General features: G+C 37.7%; 1 long non-coding RNA gene across 1 annotated transcript; it reads right to left on the bottom strand.

Annotated features, from left to right (window-relative positions):
* Window positions 1-18,499: 18,499 nt before the first annotated feature.
* LOC123257408 lies at window positions 18,500-19,673 on the bottom strand. Its single transcript, XR_006507454.1, has 4 exons — window positions 19,392-19,673; window positions 19,166-19,330; window positions 18,875-19,098; window positions 18,500-18,769 (listed from the first exon to the last, which is right to left on the bottom strand). It is a non-coding gene; the product is annotated as an uncharacterized LOC123257408 (long non-coding RNA).
* Between the last annotated feature and the right edge of the window lie 3,012 nt (window positions 19,674-22,685).

Raw genomic sequence — 22,685 nt, 5'->3', positions numbered from 1 at the left:
AATTAACGCATGACTTGCTGGCATATATAACAAAAACCAGATCCTGGCTAGGAACTGAACAATAAGCGTAAAAAACTCATCTTGGGGGAAATGCATTCGGACAGCTTGAACAGGTTTTGTTCAGCTCAACTGTCACTAATCGAATCGACGAGGGGGGCAACCGTAGTATATCCTTTCAGTTTCAGGATTTAAGGGGTGCTGGGCTGGCGAAGTGCTCCTGCGCCACGTAGGGAGAAGTAGGGAGACAACTTAGCCATTCAACAGTCACTTGGACGAGTCCACGACTGCTCCTCTCCTCTGTGCATCCTTAATTAAGCGCAGAAAGGAATTGTTTAATCTGCTTGAGAGTGTCCTCGTCCATTCAGTCGTCGGGCGTCGGGCGTCGGGCGTCGGGCGTCGGGCGCCGTGCAATTAAGTAATTGAGAGAGAAAGCTGGCGAGGAAATCAATTTGGGCGAAAATCAAAATCAATATTTTACTTGCCAAGCGGCGGCCGTAATGCAAATTTTCATAATTGAAAAGTAAGTGCTGGGGCAAAAAGTTTCCATAAACCACTTTCGGGGGCCATTTTCAGACCCGACTTTTTGTTTTTATTGCATAATCGGGCGTCGCTGCCGCCTCTCGACTAGGATTATAATTTAAACCGAGCCTGGTGTGAAAAACGAAAACACGCTTTTTAACTTTTGCACTGAGGCGCAGAAACTTTGCCACACGCACACTCCCAATCTGACTTTGGAACTCCGGGGACAAAGGCAGTTCCCCGGCCACTTTAAAGTCCTTGTCCGGGCATTCAATTAAACTGAGTGTAGTTTTCAATAAACTCGGCGCCAGTTCCATTTGAAAAATGGCAAATAAATGGGAGCTCTTTGCCCGCGGATTCAATGAAGTAGCTACGGGTCCCCAGCCCCTTGGAAGTGCACAGAAGGGGTGCGCTAATAAAAAAAAAAAGTAAGACCCTATCGAGGGTCGCCAAATGCAATTTGTGCCACGAGTCCCAGTTACAGTTAAGCGGATTGCCCGGGACATGTATATAGAATATTTATATACTCTTAGACTAAGCTCTGCCAAAGGACAACACACCGGGGGGGAAAATTGGTACTTGTACTGAAAATAAAAATGCTGCAACTGGCGAACTGTTGCTTTCGTTTTGTTGTTTCCATTGCAGACAAGTAGTCTGCCACAATGTGCAGGGGATTTTCTAAATGGGTTGGGGCTGATACACTGGGCTAATACGGGAATGAAAAGGTAGTGTTCAGCTAAAAGTATTCTCAAAAAAGTTAGTTTGTTATTGCCTGAAGAAAAAAAAAGCTTATTCGCAGATGTATTTCCAATGATAAATTAATTTAAAGAGCCTTCTTGCTTTACTTCAGATGACCTTAGCTCCATTTTGGATTCGCCTGTTCTTTCCCCGGGGTTTCTACTATCTGACTACCATCTTCCTGCCGCACTTATCCTTTCTTCCGCATTGTCCCTTTGAGGGCTTAAACTCTATTTTCAAGTCCTACGGGCGACATGTGCGTGGTACCCATGCCCGGCGATCGGAAAACTGGGATGTCGTCCGGAAAAGTTGATTGTCAGGCAGCTAAAGCAGGAGAGGACTCTGATAAGCAACAGCCTGCAGCTTGGCAGCAGCTGCAAAAAAATGAAAAAACTTGCGAAAAGTTTTGCTACGAGATCGGGGCGATGGGAAAGAGCCAAAACTAATTGTTCGGCAAAGTGCTAGCTTTAGGGGACTTTTCCTAGCTATAGGGACGTGACTAAAATCGCCGACGAGGAGTATCAATTACTGAAGCAATGGCCCATTGGCAAAAGCCACCGACCAGTCAACTGACAAAACGCAACACAAGACCCGACAATTGCCGCCAGCGTTACACATCATCAATAAAACATTTTGCTTTGGGCCGGAAATAAAAACGTAAACCGAATTGTGGCCAAAAGAGTTGCTACCCAGTCGCCGATCAACAGGCGGCACCCTTGCTATTTGGCATAAATCAATCACTTCCTGCCATTTGAGCAATTGACCCGATCCGCCCGTCTTCGAATTGGTTTTGCATGGACGATTGTCTGGCGAAATTTTATTTATGACCCACATCAGAGAGCGTGTTCCCCGCGGATGCTCTGGTCTCGCCATGGAGTAGTATTTTCGGATTACCAAAAATTTCGTTATTTGTGCGTTTTTGATTTGTGGCATATAATCGACGCAACGCTGCCGACAGCAGTCAGTCTAATAAATATGATTTATGCGATAGTCGGGTCTGGAGCGGAAATAGAACCAAAAATTGCAGCAGCATTGGCCCTAATGAGTCCTCTGGTGAGTCCCCGGTGAATCTTTCTGGTTTAGTTTGAGAGCTTGTATCCCCCAGCTCTGGAAAACTCTGTAAAGTTTACAATTTTTGATTGACTTTCGTCCTGATTGATGCATGGCTGGCGGGATTCGATTGACGTTGATTTATGACCAACATCGACTGGCATATTGCCCAGACATTGGTGACAATCGGTTCTGTTTTCTGCTCTCTTTTCGACGATATTTGCAATTGTTTTCAAAACTTTTGACGACATCCACGACCCACCCGGACCCAGTATCCAACACTCTGAATACCTTGTTCTTTTTCCAAATTCTTGTTTAATTTGTTTAAGATCCAGGAGGACTAGCATGTTTTAGAATTTCGTGCATTCCTCTACCTTTAAATGCCATTTAAAATATGTTGTGTTTCCATCAAGCTTTTTATTTTGTCGCGTCGCCTTCCTCTCCCTCCAGCTTTCTACATTATGCACTCACAACACTCGGCGGCTCATTCATTCTATTTATTCTGCACATCAAAGCTGTGTGTTCCCGCCGGGCCCCTTTCCCACCTACCACGCCCCTTCGGTCACTCCCGCCCACCTGTCCAAACAGCAAAGTCGGTTGAGCTGAGGTAAGCGAAAAGAATTTGCATAAAACACAAGGCTGGCAAAAACTCGACACTATTTCATTTCAGCTCTTGATGTTCCCCCGCCCCTTTGTTCACGGAGCCGAACTCCTCCCACATCCTTTATTCTACATCCTGCGTCCTTTTTCTGTATGTGTGTGCTTGTTTTGGCATCAGTTTTTCATTACGATTGTCACGCTTTCGCGACTTCATGGGCAAAGAATCGAAAGAAGCTTGTTCCCAAAAAGTCTAAAAAGCACAAAATGAACACTCTGTAAGTGCATCAGTTGATAGAAAATCAGTTGTATTTGATGGCTATTTGACGGCATTGCAACTTCATTAATCGGGTAAAACCTCATTGGGTTTTTTCCACTTAGTTAGCTCATTTTTTTCATGGTTTTACAAAAAAATATTGTTGATTTAAAATTTGTATGTTTACTTTGAACTGTATCATAAATAACATTTTATTCATTATACCCTTGCAGAGGGTATTATAATTTTGGTCAAAAGTGTGCAACGCAGTGAAGGAGACATCTCCGACCCTATAAAGTATATATATTCTTGATCAGGATCACCTCCTGAGTCGATATGAGCATGTCCGTCTGTCCGTTTCTACGCAAACTAGTCTCTCAGTTTTAAAGCTATCGAGTTGAAACTTTGCACACATCCTTCTTTCCTTTGCAGGCAGTATATAAGTCGGAACGGCCGGGATCGGTCGACTATATCCTATAGCTGCCATATAACTGATTGATCGGAAATGCCATAACTTTGGTGTTTTTTAAGTTAGAGGGTTGGGACTTTCCACACATGTTATATTTGACCAAAATATCTTACGTACAAAATTTCGTAAGGATCGGCCGACTATATCCTATAGCTGTCATAGAACGATCGAAATTGGCATAACTTTGGTGTTTTTTAAGTTAGAAAGATGGGATTTGGTACAGATTCTATTTTGGGCAAACCAATCTGATCTGCCAATTTTCATAAGGATCGGCCGACTATAAACGATCCGCTATATATCTAATAAAATAAGATGGGTGGCGCCACCTAGCGGACTGCGACTGAACTGCAAGGGTATATCAACTTCGGCTCCGCCCGAAGTTAGCTTTCCTTTCTTGTTTTATTTATTTTTTTTTTGTATTATGTAAAGTTTATATAAATCAAATGATTTCGAAAACATTTTATGAAGTAAAACAAGAAAGGAAAGCTAACTTCGGGCGGAGCTTTGGAGTTTCAACTCGATAGCTCCAAAACTGAGAGACTAGTTTGCGTAGAAACCGACAGACAGACAGACGGACAGACGGACATGGTCATATCAACTCAGGAGGTGATCCTGATCAAGAATATATATACTTTATAGGGTCGGAGATGTCTCCTTCACTGCGTTGCACACTTTTGACCAAAATTATAATACCCTCTGCAAGGGTATAACAAGCATGGACGGCTACAGTCGGGTATGGGGAATTTAAACACCTCTTTTGACAAAAAGTCATTTTTAAAAAGTTGGAAATTAGCTGATTTTTATACCCGGTACTACCCGGCATTGACTCATCCTATACTTCCTACGCAGATCAAGTTTTTGTCAAAATTTTAAAATCTTGATGTAGCGCCAGCTCAAAAAAGTTTTAATGGTAAACTATTGCAATGCCCAATTTTTATCTACAAACGCAAAATGGGACTATTTTTAGCCTATTTTTAGACTTTTCATTCTGCTTCCCTGCTAGATGGATTAATGTTTATTACATATATGCAAAAAAAATTTTGTTTTTGGAATGTATAATTCGAAAGTTTAAATAAAGTTTGGGTGGAAAATATGAGCATCGGGAACCTTCTTTAGACTTCCTTTCTTGCTTTATTTTTATTCATGTTATTTATAATAATTTTGGTGGTAATCATAGATGTATTTTAAGATACGAAAGCTTAAGCAAATTCGATTTCTGATCCTCCATTCTAATATTGGTTAAATAACTGCTGGAAGAATATCATCACAAGAAGTGGGTTAAACGGAAATTTAATTTAATTTCACTTTGCAGTTACTACCGACTGGCTGCCGGCTTCTGCGGCCCCAAATGACGGCAGCGGACAACTATTTTTCGATTTACCGCAAAAGTCGTTCTGGCAGTGGCGGCTGCTTTTCGGCTACATTTCTAGTTCATTTCCGGCTAAAAATGAGCTGCTGCTCTGGGCATCCGTGACGACGACGCTACACATGTGGCTCACATTACCGCGGCACCCGCCCACCTCTCGTGGTGTATGGTTGCATGTTGACCCGCACGTGGCCCTCCTGTTTTCAAACGCCTTTGTGCATAATTTTCCAATTACTATCAATAAATTGGCCGATTTTGGCAGCACGTTGTTTGAATTTGGCCGCTCGCTACCGTGGCAGCCCCTAAAAATTAATTGAGAAATTATTACGCCGCAATAAATTCGTTTATTCATACGGGCACGATCCTTCCGGCCATTCTCCTGCAATTTAATTACAGTTTAACATTTGCATTTGGGCCAATTTTTCGAGCCATTTGGACTGCAGCTGCTCGAACATCGAAGGCACAATCTCACTGCTACAATTCGTGCTCGGCAAGCAAACATTGCATAAATTGCTTGGCAATGGCCACTAAAATGCCACATGGAATGGCAGCACGACTCAGGGACATCTCTTACCCATTCCATATCCCGATTTAGACGCTCTATGTTTTCTCTCTGAGGTTCCCAGCTTGGCCATAAGCCAGAGCCCCGAGTATGGCAATTTGTAGCCATGTAGCCGGGAAAGTTGCCCTTCCGACCGACCAAGTGGAATGAGAAGTGACTGGATTTTGTGGCACTGCGTCAGGAGTGGATGGAACGGGTGTCGAATGTCCCAGATAAAGATACAATATTCAGATATTGATTGCGTGGAAAAATTTTAAATCGAAAGAACGCTAGAGCAGAACCAGAAATGAGATGGCAGTTCAAATACTCAAATATAACAATTTTCTTGAAGAAATTCAATTTCAAGGCTACATGCCCCTAATATTTGATGGCTTTGTTTAAAATCAAGCGCAGCGGCCCCTTTTTCATAAATTTTTTTAACGCCGTGCAAAAGTATTTTTTCCATAAAGTTCAATTAATTGATTAGCTATCTTCGCTAACAAACACTTCTGTGAGGTCAATAATAAATTGTTCGAATTACAGAACTATACACCAAATTCCTTCATATTCAAATAATTTCAGTTTAGTTACGTGTTTTAAATGGTACCCAAAGATCAAAAACCAATAAAATCAAATTGGTTGGTTGCAAGTTGGCTGCGTTTTATAATATTTTCTTTAATTTTCGTCAAAATTTATGTACTAATAATAAATCTGTTACAATTACTCTGAAAAAATAGGTGATTGTTCGGATACTCATATTGTCAATTAGTCCCAGCACTTTTTTGTGTACAAATCCGGAACAACGTTGAGGCCTTGTCATGGGATTACTAACACCTACAACTAGCTTTAACTTTTGACAGTTTCTATGCATTTCTATGAAGCACAGTGCATGACATGAATATATATGCACTTCAGCGTCACCTTGATGGCCCATAATCCTCAGGGAAATCACAATTCTCCTGTTCTTTCTCCTGCAATACGCGTTTTCTTTGCGTTTTTGTCTCCGGGCCGTGTCTGCCATGAATTCGGAATGAGTTGCACATTCGCACCCACAGTCATGCCACTTGTTGAGTGGCCCGTTCGCCCACTAATTGCCCCGAAAACTAGGCAACGCAAATTGTTTTGCACAAAGCAAAAAGTCCATTGGAGGGAAAAATAAAAACAGGAATACCACACAACTCGAAACTTAAATACAAGAAGCGTGAAAGCAATTTGAGGAGCAAATTTGCAGCCATCTACTGCTATCTCCCGACTTTCGTCGAAGTTGGACCTTTCCTGGGAAGAGAAAACTTTTTACTTGGCTTTTGTCCTCGTTCTTTTATTTTTTCCCCTTTTTTTCGCAGTTTCTGTTTGAAGCATAACAATCGCATTTGCCAACTTCATTTATTGTTTTGTTAAGCTGCTAACTTTAGTTTATTGCCAACCAGCCAGTCAGACAACAGGCAGCACAAGTTCCCCAGCTCAGCTCAGCATATAATTTGTCATATTTTTAATGACTTTTCGAGTGAGCTGCTTCCTGTGAAGATTTGTAATCGCAAATGAAACAAAGTCAACAACGAAAACACCCAACATGAAATGAATTTTGTTGGCTAATCTTCTGTGTTGTTTTTGTCCCTTGTTCTCCAGTTTAGTTGGTCGCACGTGTCGTATGCGTAATTTGCGGTTACCTGATCCAGTTTGTTCTGGCAGCCCTTCCACCTCTTCCGGCCCACGACTTTCGTAATTTATTTCATACCGACTTGCCATTTATTATGCAAACGGCCACCGGAGTGTGGCCAGCAGTTCTGGGCCATAAACGCGGCCAAGCCCCAAATCTGGCACACAAATCATTTTCCCTATACAGTCGACCACAATACGAACTGCAAGCAGACTAACTAAAATGGGATCTATTTTTTCACTTTCAATGAACATCATTTGTAATTATTGATTTTCGCGGCCGCCAAATATAAATTAAAGCAAATTAAATATGCAGAAATGTAAACAATCAACTGATACTGAACTGAACTGATATTCATAATTTGAATGCTTATTCTCCCCAAAATTGGCTTGGAAATTTGTATAATTAAATTAAATTTCGTGGAGGGAAATGCTTTCCATCAGAAGTGACCCGCTGATGAATTTTACATTTCAATGTTTAACATTAAAACACGGCATTATACAAGTTGTATAAATATATTATTCAAGTACATGCACATTTATAATAACTGAGTGGGTATTAAGACGGTATGCCTCTGAATATTAAATGAAAATTGCAATTGAATATGAATATTAAATGCCAGTATGTTTACCAAATGGAATTTCTAATTGATAATGAAAAATAATTAATTATTAAACATGTTTTAGATCAACAACATGCTTGAATTAGTTATGCATTAAAAAAATTGTATCCATTCAGCATAATTGTATTAATGTAGTAGGTTTGTACGCGAGCCAATCATAAAATACGCTAACAAGCTTCATTTTTTTAGATCAGAATTAAAAAAAAAAAATCAATTATTTTTAATACTATCTAAGAAAAAAAGTTAAATCTATTATTTTTTAGTTATTTTCAAAGTTGTTAGTCTTAAAATGATACAAACTTTCAAATAAGATATTTAGATTTTGAAATTTTTACCTTTTTTACTCCACTAAAATGAATTTAGACTAACCCAACAAGCTCAACAAATTATAACTGCGCTGTTTTTGAGCATTTAACGATTTAAACTTTCAGCCGGGTCCTTGCTCAGGACAGGACCCACGGCCTCTGCATTAATGCAGCAGCGTTTAAACAGTGACGGGACGACAGACGGCGGACTCCTTGGCGGAACATTTATTTGTTTATTTACCGCTCACCGGTCGCCACTCCAGGCACGTCAGCAATGTCAACGCCAGAAAAACGACGGCAAGGACGCGACGGCTGCAACGCCAGACCGCAAAGCATTTTTATGCAAGCGCCCGAGGCATGCCGCAATGTGGCAGGCGGGAAAAAGGCAAGCTATGACGAAAATTTGGTATAGTCCCACTAAAGCTATTCAATATTAACTTGAAACGTGTGACCCACCTAGAAGACCTAACTGGCTTGAATTTGGCCATTAGTGTCTGACATTTCAATGAAGATAATGCAGATATATGTTTTAAAAAATATATAAAAGCAAAAATGTACTTGGGAGGATTTGAGAAAAATCAGAAAAAAAGGACAGAATTCGCAGTGTGAAAGGAAATCATTTGTAAGCCAACATTTATCAAAATATTTATTTTAATAAAGCTTCTGAAAAATATTCAGTATGTAATGTTGGAAATGAGTAAAACCCCGGTTAATGAAAACGCTTACATTCACAAAGATAAGAATCTGGGTACTTGTTTAGCACGTTCAGGTAAAAAATTGAAGCTTGTCTTCTATAACATGTGGATATGTGGACATGTATAACCTTGCCCATATTTGCTTCCCTATGTCTGGCACCGCAATTCAATTAAATTCGCTGGTAAAGTCATTAGGAAAGTCAACTATTCTCACAACCGCAAGCGAGGCCACATGACGTATACGTAATAATATTCGAAAATTGCACTCAATTGGTTCGTTATGAGGCCTGAGGTGTCAGACAGAGCCCCTTCCCGCCCGCAATCCTTTCGTCTTTCCTCCTCTCTCCACATCGGGCTCCACTTCACTTCCTATAGATGAATATTGTCGCTTGGCAATTTGAAAAACCTGCCGCTAACAAGAATATCGAACACCTTCTGGCAATTGAGGTCGTGTGTGTATCGGCGCGAAGACGGTATGGCTGTGTTGGCACACGTGTGTGCACGCTTATGCGTGAGAGGGCATCAACCCTTGACAACTTTGCCATCCCAGACAATTTCCAAGTTCGTTCTTGGTCCTTGCCCTTTCCCTCGGCCCGCCCCTGAAATCCTAACAATTTTGTCGTTCGAACTTATGGAAAGAGTTTCCCGAACACAGAGGCAATCTACTCACACTCATAGTTGTAACGGCAGTTTTGACAACTATATTGGCACACATAAAAAAATGTGTGCTAAATTATTCCATAAAATGCACTTTGTAAAAACTATAACTTTTCTGAATCCAAAAATCGTTCAAAAATGGCTTTTTCGAAGTGATTTCTATGTATTATATATATGTATAATATAGTATAATATAATAATAGATATAATATAAAGAATTAATATTATTATTTTAAAAAAGAATTATTATTTTAAAAAATCATAATATTTGGAAATAAAAATCAACAACAGAATGATATTATTTCTAAAAAGGATAAATTATCGTTTTGAACAATTTTTTTCGGCGAGTGTATCAGTAAGTTATGCCTTCCTTATCGACAAACTCACACATTGAGTGTCCCTTTCTTTTAGTTATATATGTTCATTTTTTATTTCCCCAGTTAATTACTAAACGTTTTTATTGCGGCGACAACTTGATAAAAAATTGTATTCAGCCCAGGACCAAAATGTTAGATCCCATTTCTCGAATTTATGCTAATGGCGTTCCCGTTTTTCGGGACACAGTGTGTATTTCGGCCCCTTTTGTCGAATATGCACGATAATAATTTTATAGTGTTAAATGGGCCGCAACCAAATCGGCCCAAAAAAGCTAAAAGTGGCCCAAACAAAACCCTTTTATGAGTCGTTACAGAACATTAACTTTTGTGCCAAACGGACGCCATTCCGTCCCGACAAAACGCTAAGCATATTTTCTTATCACACACTTCCACACTCTGGGAGCAGGTCGGAAACATATTTCATTAGAGGAGCCAACATAAATTATTGGCAATGCTAATTAACAAATCCGGCCTCGGGGACTTTTCTCCCATCTGATTGAGATTTCTTTCTGGGCATTTCCCACGAAAAAAATATATAAAGTCATTTTCACCCTGCCAGAAAATTCTTGTGTTTTTTTTTAACTTTATGGAAGATGATTTGCGCTTTTCGGTCGTAATTGTTTTGTCGGTATGTTGTCATCCTCTTTGACCTGTCGGGGTAATTTATTTTGACAGCACAATATTTCCAATTTGCATTGGAACTGCCGGTGGCCAATTGGCAGGAACAGCAAAAAGTTGAAAGTAAATCCGAAAATCTCTTTTACACAAAAATAATGAAAATGACATCAGCAAAGCTTGGGGATTTCGCAAAATGGCAAAAAATCGACAAGTTGAGAGCAAAACTACGGGACTCGGACGCGACTTTAAATTATTGGAAAATAAGAGAAAAAAGTATGTATTATATTTCTTATTGTTAAAAGAACAATTCTGAAAATTAAAAATTGGATTTTTAATCTGGAGCCCGTAATCACGATGGGTGAAGAGAACGTGGGACCTTTTTTTATTTACTTTTTGCCCACATTGACCTTATGATATCATCATTTTCCATATAAGGACTTTAGTGATACCATCAATATGAATTATTAAACTTTTATGCCAATTAGATACAACGCAGTGCTGCATGTATTTTAAATATAATATTATAAATAATTTTAAATACATTTTTCCTAAAAACAAAAAGGTAATGTGTATCACACTGCAGCTTGCCGCACATTGTGCGACAATTTTATTAAGGAATAAAAAAAAGTGTAATACTCTAAAGTGCAATGAGCAAGTGTAATGAACCAAGTTCATTGAATCATATCCAGAGAATTTTTTTTTCAACACAAATACACTTTATTAAGAAACTCGACCCACCGTGCATACAATCGACATTAGAGGCAGCTGCTCTCTGCTGACGCTTTCAAGTTTCCGAGTTCGGGCAACGCGGCTCATTAAGAAGCCATCAAGCATCCGATTGCCAGTCCTTACCGAGCAACAGTCGTGGTTCTTAGGGACTCAGTGAGCTTCGCCGAGCTCCATTCCAGTTTTGCATGTAAGCGGAGTCCATGTAAAGTCCATCCATTGAGTGAAGTACCGGCAAATGCAGAACTGGCCAACTGACGATGGTCACGTGTTTTATGCAAATTCAATTGTTTCCTGTTGCATTGCAAATTGGTTGCCGCTGGCAGCCTGAATCGATGGCCTTCCCTCATCCACCCGGCGACTACAGGGGATGTGCATTTGTTGCGTGTTGGGTGGATCGAATGGCGGCAAACACACTGCTGAGCACCCGTAGCCAAGCTGCCACTCCTATGTTGCATTAATGAAGTTGAAAGATGGGTTTGAAAAATTGGTAGATTTGAAGGGGCAACAGGTCCAAAGAGCATCTAAAAATATGTTCCTGATAAACATAAAATTAATTTTTATTGATATTGACCTTTTTTTTTACCTTTATTTAATTTTTTAATTAACGCCATGCTTCATTTTGGGTTTGATTTTATGCATGTAAAAAAGGTACTTTTGTAGAACATATTTTTATTTTTGTGTACAGAACTCAAAAAAATATGTTGTGTCACAAAAAATTAAGTTTTTGATTTTATTTATTTATTTATTATTAAAGATAGAGAAGTTTACAAAACTAGACTAACTTAGTTGGTAAACCGCTGGCAGCAAGGCCTTCGGCTTTTAAGGTTAATAATATTTAAGTCTATTAGTTTAATTACATATTGTTCGTTGTACTTAGGCTACTTAGTTGGTAATTTTATTTATGCACATTTTGGGTATTTTTAAATTTTGTGGTATAGGTTTGAAGTTAAGTTTTTGAATTAAAAATATAAATATAAATAAAATACATAAATAAAAAAATAAATATAAATAAATATATAAAATATATATAAATATAGAAAAATTTTATCTTTCCATTTCCGAAAAATTTTACTATTACTGTGCTACATTTTTTAATTGCAACTAATTTCTTCGGTGCTCAACCTGTTCAGGCTGCAAACGAAATTATTTAGTTTCTATTTGACATACTAGTCCCCGGTCCCTACCATTCGGCCACAAAATCTGTGTGCCAACTGCGAGGGAGAACGACAAACAAAACCAAGCAAACAAATTAAGCGGCAATGACATGCAAGTTTAGACGCGCCCACAAAACACACACAACAAGACCCATACACCCCCTCACACACACTCTCACGCAGGCATGGAAAAGTCTGATGCCACAATTTATAAATGCCATAAGCCCGTCCTTCCGGGTCCCACATGCGATTTCTCCGCCCTCCCAACTGGCGTGAGCTCGACAATTTGCATACAAATGTGTACACAAAATAATACCTGCCAATAAAAATAATTGACAACTGACAGTAAAAATAAACAAGCCCACGCACACTCTCCTGGGCAAACATTAAATAGAATATGTATGTTTGGCGTGGATATACGGAAATCCTGCAAGAACTTTAGGCAGCTGTCAGCTTTGTGAGAAGCTAAAGGACAACATTTTTGGCAGAGTAGCTCAAGCATAACCTACGTTGTTGAGGTATATGTGTCGTGATCTTTTTAAACTAACTGGTAAAATATAAAGGAACTTGGGAAGGCATGCAAAATATTTTTCAGTACTTCAGTAGATTGTAGGAACGCGTAACAAGTCTTGTAGCAATTAAGATAACATATATCTTAAAACCTTTTTAAAAAAATCATAAATATGTTCAGTCTTTCCTCTGACTTTGCCGTATCCCGACGTGTTTTTTGCGATTGCTCTCATCTCATTACCTACATATATCTACATATATCTTTGATACGAGACTCCTCTTTTCGCGTATCATTGTCTGAGATAATTGACTTACATAGTTCATTATCCACACACTTCTTAAAAATAATATTATTCTTCAATATTATTTCTGCCGTGCCCTGCGAATATTCATATATAATATATATATTCCTGAGTCTATTCTCCGATCGAGTAATCCCGTTATATCATTGTTACTCTGAAGCGGTTATTCGTAGCATTCGTATCTCTTTTGTTACGTATTCTCTTCGACGTGCCTGATCTGAACGTGCCTCTCTACCACTGAACTCTTTGAACTCTACCATTGAACTCTTCTCGCTCTCACTACAGTGGACAAATCTCTGTAAATAATGAGTCTAATTTGCACTGCTAAGAAATGCGAGTTTGGAGGATCCATCACTGGAGATTCGTATCTTTCCTGCTGGCTTTGCAACAACTGCTCACATATTAAATGTGCTGGTGGTGGGCATAATGGACGGATAAGCGATCTTATAACTAAGAATATTGGTCTGACATGGTCTTGTATTGCCTGCAGAGAGATCGAGTCTGAGATGCGGACCTTCATGAAGCAGACGAGAAACGGTTTTCTTGATGTCCGTAAGCAGTTTGCTGCACTTAATGAGCAATTCCTTACACTTGAGACCCAATTTCTTGGTCTCAAGTTACTAAGTGAATCTCCAAGGAGAAAAATTCCGAATAATAACCCGATGGCGGTCAATCTATTGGGCACTCCTGCTTCTCATGTGATTCATTCGGATAAATTCTTAACTCCTAATACTTCATCGCCTCCTATTGTTCCTGTGGAAGTGATCCATTCACCAAGTCTGCCAATGGAATCGTCAATGAGTCTTGTTCCACCTATTGTCCTGGATCCTCCATCGTTGGAAAACCTCCAGGTTCCTGTGGCTCCGTCACCTAGGCCTCTCACTGGTGTGGCGCCTGAGTTAAAATCCTCTGGGCTTTCGCTGAGAGCTGTTGCACCTCGTAAAGCCATATTCGTATCCCGCCTCATGCCGGATGCCACTGTGGATGATGTCAGGAGTCACCTCTTAAAACATCTTAAGGTAGCTCCTAATGATTTAGCGGTCTTTAAGTTTAATTTTAAACATAAGCGTAACATATCCTCTTTCAAAATTGTAATTCCTGAATCCTACTTTGAAAAAGCACTTGATCCGTCAGCCTGGCCCGAGCACAGTATTATTCATGAATTTTTAGCTAAAGACCCTCTGAATCACAACTTTGCCGATTCAGCTCCAAAAAACTGAGTAATAATGTTTTTTCTTGCTGCTACCAAAACGTTCGAAGTATTCTGGGTAAACTGAGCCAATTTTTTACTAAGAGTGCTTCTTTTGAATTTGATGCTATTGCACTTACTGAAACCTGGCTAAATTCCTCTGTCTCTGATTATGAAATTTTTGTTCCAAACTACACTGTGTTTCGATTGGATAGGCCTTCTTTTGGTGGTGGTGTCCTCATTGCTGTTAGTATTAAATACTCGGCTGAACTAATAACTTTCCCGAATCTGTTTGGAATCGAGTTTATCGCAGTAAAAATAACTGTTGGTCCGTCTCATATTTTCATGACCTGTTCTTATATACCTCCATTGGTTGATGATACGGTATATTTTCATCACCTTAATGCTATCAAGTACGTTTTATCATTAGTCAATGACTCTGATTTTGTCCTAATCATGGGTGATTTCAACCTTCCCCAAATCTCCTGGATCCCGTGTGAAGATGACAATTCCTTGCATTCTAGTTGCCATAACGACTTCATTGATGAACTAATTGAAATTGCTCTTTCCCAAATTAACCCCATCCTTAACACACTTAGCAGGTCCCTAGACCTTATTTTCTGTAATAGAATATCCTCTGTCACTGTAAATCGGTCTTCACCACTATCGCTTCCTGAAGATGTACACCATCCCACACTATTGGTTTCGGTGTTAATTGATGTCCCTAATATGCATAACTATGAGGCTCAGTATCGTTCTAAATGTTTCCGAAAAACGGATTACAACGCTCTTCGCAATCATTTAGCTGGAATTGACTGGGAATATCTTTCATCTTTTAACTGTATTGATGCTGCTTCTGATTCTTTTTATGAGGTAATCCACAACGCGTTGGACAAATTTGTTCCAGTACTTTCATCGTCTTCATCAACGAAACCGCCATGGTTTAACAAACACCTTTCTCGTCTTAAGAACAGGAAATCTAGAGCTTACAAAATGTTTCTTAAGTCTGGATCTTTGTTTCATCAGACAAACTTTCTTTACATTCGTAACCAGTTTATTCTTCTTAATAATCAACTTTATAAGCGCTATATTTTAAATTGTAAGGCTAACTTCCGAAATGATCCGAGCTCCTTTTATTCGTTTGTCAATATGAAACGTAAATCCAGTCTTTTTCCTCCTTCCCTATCTTATAAAAATATTTCTGATTCTTCTGATCATGGTATTGCAAATCTCTTTGCATCATTCTTTCAATCAACTTATTCGTCCGATTCTTATAATTTAAATTCTACATACCCGTATAATATTCCGTATATAAACAATATCTACTTGTCTAAATTTAATCATCTTGATGTTTCTAATGCTCTTTCAACCTTGGATATCTCTTTTTCTGCTGGTCCTGATAACGTCCCGAGCTGTATTCTTAGGTACTGCTCCGATATTCTATGCTATCCTCTTACTACCCTATTCAATTTATCTTTGGACCTTTCATGCCTTCCCAAGAGATGGAATGAATCTTTTATTATTCCACTTCATAAGAAAGGTTCTAAAATACTTATTGATAACTACCGTGGTATTGCTAAACTTTCTGCTATTCCCAAGCTGCTGGAGAAAATGGTTACATTGCAACTGCAACATCATTGTAAAAGCATAATTTCCTCCACCCAGCATGGTTTTGTCAAAAATCGTTCTACAACAACCAATTTGCTAGAATTCACTTCGATCGTCCATAAGGGTTTTCTTAAACGAATGCAAACCGATGTTATTTACACCGATTTTAGCAAAGCTTTTGATTCTGTTAATCACCGTCTCCTTCTCCAGAAACTTTATCTTATGGGTTTCCCTTCTAATATCATAAAGTGGATGACTTCATATCTATCTAATCGTACGCAGCGGGTTTTGTTCAAGAACATCACATCTCATGTTATAAAAGTAACATCTGGTGTTCCGCAAGGCAGTCACTTAGGACCTCTTCTATTTATCCTCTTTGTTAACGACTTGCCTAGTGTCGTGAGCTATGCTACTACACTTATGTATGCTGATGATGTAAAGCTCTGTTTTTCTTACTCTGACCACTTTCTTCATAGACATCTACAGTTTGACCTTGACGAAGTATTCTTGTGGTGCTCTAATAATCTCCTCTCACTAAACTGCTCAAAATGCAAGGTTATGACGTTTAACCGTAGCACGCCTCATGTCATCTCGTACTCACTTGGGAATCACTTTTTAGATCGTGTTTCCTTAATGAATGATCTTGGAGTTCTTTTCGATCACAAGCTGTCGTTTAATGAACATATTTCTCTAACAGTTAATAAAGCCAGAGGAGTACTTGCATTTATCAAGCGCTGGTCAAAAGAGTTTGATGATCCCTTTACCACTAAAACGTTGTATATCTCTTTGGTTCGTCCGATCCTTGAATACTGTTCATGCGTTTGGAGTCCGCAGTATATGGTTCATCAAAGAAGTATTGAATCAGTGCAAAAGCAGTTTCTTTTATTTGCCTTAAAATATTTAAACTGGGACTCAGATGGTCTTCTTCCACCATATAGTTGTCGGCTAAAGTTATTAGACCTGCCATCATTGCAGGTACGTCGTACTTGTGCTGGGGCCATGCTCCTTCATAAACTCATTCTTGGTCAAGTTGACTCTCATCTTTTACTTGAAAAAATCAAATTTTCTGTTCCAAATAGGTCAACCAGGTCCTTCCGACCCCTTTGGTTACCAATTTGTAGATCAAATTTTGCGGACCATGATCCTTTTCGTGTTATTTGTAAAAATTATAATCTATTGTCCCATTTATTTTCCCCTGAATTATCCCTTGATGTAATAAAATCTAAATTGTTTGTTTTTCTTTTGAATAATTTTCCTAATTCTTAATTATAATTAATTAATTTTAAAAATTGTATATATAAATAACAGATAATTGTTACTACTTCAATAAATAAAAAAAAAAAAAAATGTTCATTAAACAAATCTCCCTGTGGCAAGCCTAATTAAATATCGCATTGCAAATCTAGACAAGTTTTCTACATCATTTTTACCTTTTTCTGTCAGGGCATTACGCCCATGTCCTCGCCTCGCACATCACTTTTAATATAATCCCCGCCTAAGGGCACTGCCAACTGGCAATTATCCTGCCGTTGCCTTCTGCGAATGATCCGAGCGCACTTCATTTTTCGCTCACAACTTGAACACAGAGAAAATCTTTAATCTCTCTACATATCTTTAATTTCAATAGGATCGACCCAGATATAACAACATAAAAATTTTATCTACATATAGTAGAAAAACATGTGGTGATACATCAAATATAATTTATGACATATGTACATAAATTATTATTATTGATATAAACAAATTAATACCATACAACATTAAAATTCGTCCTTAAAATTTATGCTTCACAGACAGAAATCAAGAATATAATAACATGTTTTTACTTGCAGCACTTGAAAACAAAGATATTTCAATCTAACTTTTAATTTTAATTTTGAAACGTTTAAGGGGTTAGGTGGGTTTGGCGACTTCAAAAAAACCGATGTTTTTTTATTTTTTGTATAAAATTCTACAGAATAAAAGTTTCGGAGATACAGTCCTGAAAAGGTGGGCGCTCGAGGTCAGGTATAGGCAGAGCGCAAACTTTAAGCTCCTTTTTTTTCAAAACTGTGTTTTCGAAGTCGGTTGTCAAGATTTCTCGAAAACGTTCAAAAACGTTCGAAAATGTTCAAAAATTTTAAATTTTTTGCAAAAAGGTGTCCCAAAAATCCAATTTTCACTTGTTTTTTTTTCCTTCGTTCAGTTTCTAGTTTTAGGTCTGTACTAAACTAAAATATTTAGTTTTTTCATTTCAGATGATTCTGTCAGGAATGGTGCTGTCAACACGAAAGCACCTTTTTTCCAAGGGGTCATGGGAAATGACGTCTCAATGGCTGACTGTTTAATATTTTTTTCTGAAAATTTTCCAAATTCTTCTTTAAATATGTATATTTAAGAAACTTTAAAGTTTCAATAAAATGTTTCATTCTTTATATAAACAATTTTTTTTTTTAAATAGTAAATTTTTTGGCCGCGCAAACCCATCTAACCCCTTAACTTTTTTTTCAAAAATAATTCTCTTATTATTAAATTGTATACAAAAATCAATAATTCAAAAATTAATCAATTTAATCCTAATATCAATATTATGAAAATTGCAGAATAACTTGTATAAAAAAATTTTTATTCGAAATTAAAAGTATTTCTTGGGCTTAGTATTAATCAATAATATGAGTTTATAACCAGAGTATGTAAATAGGATTATTTATGAATTTTTCGAAGCTCTTTTTTACAATCTTTTTACACTCACATTCCTTTTTTGAAGTCCCGTATTTAGTTTTAACTTTATCGACACCTTTTAAAGAAATCCCTTGGGGATGAAGCATCTAAAATATAAATTTTTTTTAACTTCAGATAACTCGGGAACTGTAGACTCTTAAAAGTATATTTTACTTTGTTATATTTTATTTTTAGTTTTAAACTAAACTTACTTTATTTCCTCAGTAGTCACCACACTCATACTAACGAGTACTTAGGGTAACACTCTTCGGGCAACGCCTCCTTAGATATTACTTTGCCTCTCTAGCCACGCATGGCCACCGAGGCAAGTTCCCAGCATTAAATTTAAAAACAAATAGGGCTTAACGGGCTGAGTCCGCGCCTGGCCCACCCCTTTCTTCTCGGTTAAGCCCGCATATTTGCATGCTGCACTGAGCTTGTGTGTTTATGGATTACTTTAATTAGTTGACACAGGCCTTGATTAAAATATTTTAAAAACTTACCAGGGCTTCGCCTGCCGACAGCCACAAATGGTTCTTAATTCAATATATTAACGGACATTCTTTGTGCATGTCCTGGCCGAAATTAATGACATCCTAGGGTGCGTAATTAATTAGAGTAATAGAGATGGATGGCGCCGTAGCCGAAAAGTGACACAGTGTCGGACGCTGTGATAATTGACAAGCCATTATTGTAATTAAAATAACTCATACACAGTGGTGTCCAAACCAGAAGTCGAAGAAGGGGCCAGCATAAATCAAGCTGCACTTGTGGCTTTAAATTTATTTGTGGAACATAAGAGTTTTCCCTCAACCACTATGTCCGCAATTTGTCTGAGGAGCGTTTTGATTTTTGTGGCCGAAATATTTGTCGCTTATGTAATAAAATACAGCCCATTGCGGCCCAAAAATTGATCAAATTTGACCATATATTGAATTATGTAGGCCGTGTAAAGGCTATGACCATCTAGTATATATCAGATGTTTAAGATGTTAAGATACCATTTTTTAATTTAAGTTGGTACACATACATTTAAAAATGATATGTACCAGAAACAATGAGGGTCATTACAAGGCCTACATAATTCAATTTAGGGTAAAATTTGATCAATTTCTTATGTGTACCGCGGGATCTGTGGGTGATAGAACCTATGTTTGTTCTGGACTTTGGTTCAGGGGGGCTTAAAGGTTATGGAGCAGGTGAAATTATGCGTGGAGATTTTTTGCTGTTGGCCTGTGTTATTTATTATGTTTATTATAGTGATTTTTCTGTATATTCTACTAATTTTTCTGACCAGTCGAACCCCGGAGATAGCAATGACTGTGCTGTAAATAAATGCACTCCAACGGAAAAAAACTGAATTCAATTAAAAAATACTTTCGGGTATTATTTAATGCTGCAACATTTGTTAGCCCGCGAAGCCGTGGAAAATCACTGCAGAGCCTGGCCTGGTCCGCCAGCCACCACCACACTGTGGGGGGAAGAGTCGCATTAAGCGCCTGCGAAAAAAAACAAAAGCTTTACTTCCCCTTTTTTTAGGGCACTGTGTTTTGTTACCCAAAGCGCATTTTTCACTTCGCTGGCAGTTTGGCTGTCGGCCCGTCTCTTGGCCAGGCTTTGTTTGCTTCTGTTTTCCGCGCCGGCCAATCACGCATTCGGCCAAGTTCAGTCCGGCATCGAAGTCGGCCAAAACCGTCGGATAAAGCCAGAACAAAATCCAGAAAGAGAAGCAGAGAAGCCAGAAAGAAAACACAGGCCAGAACAGCAGCAACAAAATCGAATGCAATTTATTTTCTAGTTACTGTTAAGCTGATTGCAACGGCGATGCTGGGTAGTGATGTTTTCTGCGCTTCTATCGCTTCGAGTCCAGGGCCAATCCTTTGAGCTGTAAGCCGGCCCGCCCCCGCGCCCTCACCCCTTTTAGTTTCCTGCAGCATGTTGCAGCTCGAAATGGAGGAAAAACTGCAACAGTCGCGAATTTTGCCGTCAAAGACCAAAAACGTCAAAAGATTTGAAACTGCCTCTGTCCGCTTGAGTTTTATGGAGTTCTACATGAAAAACGATACCAGTTTTGTTTTGTTTTTCTATAAGAAAATAATATTTAAAAGAGTATTTATTTGTAGATCTTAAGAAAAATGATAATAGTCCGAAGACAATAAGAAATAGCAGCGTAACAATTTAAAATACTTATTTTAATGCTACAAGAGTCGACAAAAGAATAAATAGATTTTCAATAAAGTTCTTTGCAAATTGTATATGATAACAACATATAGCAATAAACTAATCATATAAAAAAACCTCTTGACGAGGTAAAGTACCGGTGACGAACCTGCATGCGAAACCCAAAATATCTGATATCAATTTTAGTGACGAAAATATGCTATATAGGTGTAAAAAATTGCATATAAAAAATATTCTTGTTCGGCACGTGACTGATTTTTTTTTTGTTTTTCTTGCACGTGCCGAACAAGAATATTTTTTTTATATGCAATTTTGTACACCTATATAGCATATTTTCGTCATTAAAATTAATATCAGATATTTTGGGTTTCGCATGCAGGTTCGTCACCGGTACTTTACCTCGTCAAGAGGTTTTTTTATATGATATCAGTTGTTTTTTGTATATATTGATTTTCAATTATTTAAAACAGAACGCATAATATATAGAATATATATATATGGAAGTAACCTCTGGACAGGCGATTCACACAGTTAGCAATACTTTAATTGTTAGGATAAACATCAAAACTCTTTTTTTAACTCAATAGATTTTGACATTCAAGAAGGTGGAATAATTAAAAACCTTTCCAAAGACGTAAAGAATTTTTCGATAGCTTCAGTGGCTCTGAAGTTATACGTATTTTTAATTTACAAAGGTTTTGGAATTTGGTTAGTTTAAAAATTTTAATTAAAAATTTGCCCAAAAATGTATTTAAAATCCAAAATTGTTTCATAGTTGTGGGAAACAAAATTATTTTAACAAATTAACAGATGAGAGGCCTATCCTTATGAGAGTTCCACTATATAATAAATTATAAAAAAACAAAAGCTAAGGAAAGCTAACTTCGGGCGGAGCCGAAGTTTATATACCCTTGCAGTTTAGCAGAAGCTTATATTATTATTATATATATCGGATCCTATATAGTTGTCCGATCCTTATGAGACTTTCACCATCAACAAAATTTCTAATCAAAATATTGGAAACACCCCAAGCATCTTTAAAAATAGAAAGGTTGTGCCATTTCCGATCGTTTAGTTATATGGCAGGTATAGGATATAGTTGGCCGATTCTTATGAAACATAGGATTAGATTGCCCAAAACGGAAACCGTATCGTATAAGATTTCCCAAAATGCAATCTGTACTAAGTCCCATCCTTCTAACTTATAAAAAAAAAAAACCAAGTTATGGCATATCCGATCAATCATATAATAAACATGTATTATATCTAAAAAAAATGCGCAAAGATAAAAAATTAAAAAAACTGGAAATTACGTTATCATATAAAAAAACCTCTTGACGAGGTAAAGTACCGGTGACGAACCTGCATGCGAAGCCCAAAATATCTGATATCAATTTTAGTGACGAAAATATGCTATATAGGTGTACAAAATTGCATATAATAAATATTCTTGTTCTTCAATTATTTAAAATAGAACACATAATGTATGGAATATATATATATAGAAGTAACCTCTGGACTGGCGATTCACACAGTTAGCAATACTTTAATTGTAAGGATAAACATCAAAACTCTTTTTTTTTTAACTCCATAGATTTTGACATTTAAGAAGGTGGTAATTATTCCAATTGGTAACTTTCCAAAGACGTAAAGAATTTTTCGATAGCTTTAGTGGTTTTGAAGTTATACGTATTTTTAATTTAAAAAGGTTTTGGAATTTGGTTAGTTTAAAAATTTAAATTAAAAATTTTCCCAAAAATGTATTTAAAATCCAAAATTTTTTTCGTAGTTGTGGGAAACCAAATTGTCTCAAACAGATGAGAGGCCTATCCTTATGACACT

Source organism: Drosophila ananassae, chromosome 3R (genome assembly GCF_017639315.1).
Source record: "Drosophila ananassae strain 14024-0371.13 chromosome 3R, ASM1763931v2, whole genome shotgun sequence".
NCBI classification, from domain to species: Eukaryota; Metazoa; Arthropoda; class Insecta; order Diptera; family Drosophilidae; genus Drosophila; species Drosophila ananassae.
This window is presented reverse-complemented; position numbering and strand designations above follow the sequence as displayed.